At 37.6% G+C, this 2,851-nt stretch overlaps 1 non-coding gene across 1 annotated transcript; it reads left to right on the top strand.

Moving 5' to 3' along the window:
* The first annotated feature begins 229 nt into the window (after nucleotides 1–229).
* On the top strand, nucleotides 230–348 carry LOC138706893 (5S ribosomal RNA). The gene has a single exon (XR_011334139.1). It is a non-coding gene; the product is annotated as a 5S ribosomal RNA (ribosomal RNA).
* The last annotated feature ends 2,503 nt before the right edge of the window (nucleotides 349–2,851 follow it).

Raw genomic sequence — 2,851 nt, 5'->3', positions numbered from 1 at the left:
GCTGTTTTATTAATCCCGTGTCAATCCAGCAGTGTGTGACGTTGAAACGTAACCAAACTGCCGTTGATAGATAGATTTATCATCTATCCCAATGACATCCAACGAGCTTGGTAATTTAGGTACAGAGTCTAAGCAGGCAGTTTACGTGTGTGTGTGAGCGAGTGCAGGTTTTATCGAGTGCACCCCAATCCCATCGTCCTCAAGTGCCTACAGATTACGCAGTTTCATCGGCAACGGCCATACCATGTTGAAAATACCGGTTCTCGTCCGATCACCGAAGTCAAGTAACATTGGGCGTGGTCAGTACTTGGATGGGTGACCGCTTGGGAACACCACGTGCCGTTGGCGATTTTTTTTTTACGTCACTATTTCCAGCGTGTTCTAATAAGACTTATGGGATATTATGTTCCCTTCCCTATTCCAGCTATAGCTTGGATGATGACGCCGCTGCATAATTGTAGAGTAATTGATAATTCTTAAGTACTTGCAGCTCCGTATTGAAACTTATGACTGGTAGCATATTCATATGAGACGGTTCACTTCTCTGCGTTTTCTCGAAGAAGGGAATATGTATTCAGGGGATTGTGAACGTACCTCGCGCTCTCCCTAGAAGTTAGAGACATTTTAGGTAAAGAATGTAATATACTGTACATATATGGCTAATTAAAATCCCATTAGTTACTACATTTCAGTGGGTAGTACAAATTCCATAATGAAAATATCTCTGTCCTAGTAGTTGTATCCTTTAAAGAAGCTCGTTGTTTTCCCATGATGAAGGGCAGAACTTGGTCGGTAGAAATTTAAACAGACTGCATTAACAGACCAGGCGTTATTTCAATATCAGCGTTTAGTTTAGGAAATATAGCAATAGCGGAGTTGGGAGAAGTAGTTATAGCATGTACAGTAAGTATAAACAGTTCGCTGTACTGTACAGTGAATATAAATATTTGAATGTACGATGGCAAAACATCAGACATACAGTACGTAGCTCACATATCTTAAAAAATAAATAAAAATAAAGAAGACATTCTGAGGAGTGAGTGGAAAGTGCATATTATAATGAATATTTTTAACTCTCAGTTGACATTGAGAGAGAAAGCCATGCATCGGGGAACCGGTGACTGTTTTTGCGTTACCTTCTGCTATTGGCGTTGTTGGTTAGTAACGAATGAAAGAGGTAGGACGCGGAATCAAATGTCAAAAAACGATAGGGAAATAATAGTAACTGGTTGTATTTCGATCGAGCTCGGCGTGCTGATTCACCAGTGGGGTGTTTCACAAAGTTTACAATCTTTGGAAATTGTGAACTCTGTTTGTAAACTTCTGTTTCACAATCTTTGTTTGTAAAGGTGGACTGTACAAAGGAAATCAAATCTTTACGAATGAAATTTTGCGCTCTTTACAAGTGATATGTTTGTTTCACAACGAAGGAGTAATTTTACAAACGTGTAAACTAAACTTTACTAGTGAAGTTAGCACATTTTCTACAGTAGCCCTGTTGAAATAGCTTCTAATTGTGAATGAAAAAAATAAACACATATGTATAAAATCAATTTTATAGTAACAGGGTACCATTAAGAATTACACTGAAGCAGTTGTGATGTTATTGAGTAGTTCTAGCGACTCAGACGAAGATTTTGCATTTAGGCCTAACGTAGAATTTTCCGGCCACGTTCGTATCATTGTACGAATATTAATGAAAGGTTTCGAATGAATCCCGCGCTATACTTCAGAATACCGCGTTATTTCTTATATACGAGGAACGTATTTAATAAATACTCGCACTTAAAGAAGAAAAACTTTGCACCGAAAACCAATCACTTAATAATGCAATGTCGGCATTACTTACGCAGTATTCTGAAGTCGTTCCGAATCCCATTTCGCTGTAATCTCTCCTACAAGATATGGGACATCACATGCAACATCTGAAAGGGAATAGTGGTGCCCTAACCACAAAGCGAGAACTGCATTGGTTGCATAGTAGCTCTCAGTTCCCTGCGTTAGCAGATAAGAACGGAATTTATAAGATTACAGTGTGCAAAAGTTCACACATGGTAGTTGATGTTGTTACAAGATTGAAAAAACTCGAGGCGGGTTATTGATCACCGAATGTGCTTACTCGGGCAAAGGATTTTTATGCTCCTCCTGCTGGGTTCCCTAATGTTGGCGAGGTTATGGATGAAACAATAAAATATACTGATGGACCAGCAGAGAGCGAAGTTGATTTTAATGGATGGACATGTTAGCTGCTCTATCAACTGCATATAACTACGTGGGTCAAATCCATTATTTATCAATTATTTGAATGAATTTCGCGCTAACTTTCGTCAGTTAAGTCGTAGGCTAATTAATGCATTGGTATGCTCGACCAATTGCATGCCGCGAAACTCCGTTGTCGCCGATGTAGCAAAATCTAAATAAAATATATATAAAAAAATATAAACATGTCCATCGATAGTTCTAAAATTACAGCTACTTTACCTCTGATCCTTAGTGATTTTTGTAAACTGTCGTTGGCGATTTTGTTCAACCAATTATGCGTATTTGTAAGTTTGTTTCGCCGATTTTGTAAAGTTCGTTAAAACATACAAGTGAATAAGATTGCATTGTGAAACACAGATAACAAGCATATGTAATATTTCCGTTGTTAATTGTATATTGTTAATTTGTAATTTGTTAGCGTTGTGAAACATGCCCCCATTTACCTTTAGAGGTAATATCTACATTAATATTTAGTTAAAATTTAAAGAAATTTTAAACGAATGGAAGCAGCATTTTAATTCACCCCAAATTACTATGTTCCCTTTCAGATTATCAGCTGTTGTTGTTGTTGTCGTTGTTGTATTGTAAG

Source organism: Periplaneta americana, chromosome 9 (assembly GCF_040183065.1).
Source record: "Periplaneta americana isolate PAMFEO1 chromosome 9, P.americana_PAMFEO1_priV1, whole genome shotgun sequence".
In the NCBI taxonomy this organism is placed as follows: domain Eukaryota; kingdom Metazoa; phylum Arthropoda; class Insecta; order Blattodea; family Blattidae; genus Periplaneta; species Periplaneta americana.
Note: the sequence above shows the minus strand (reverse complement) of the source record. Positions and strands in the feature narration are given on the sequence as shown.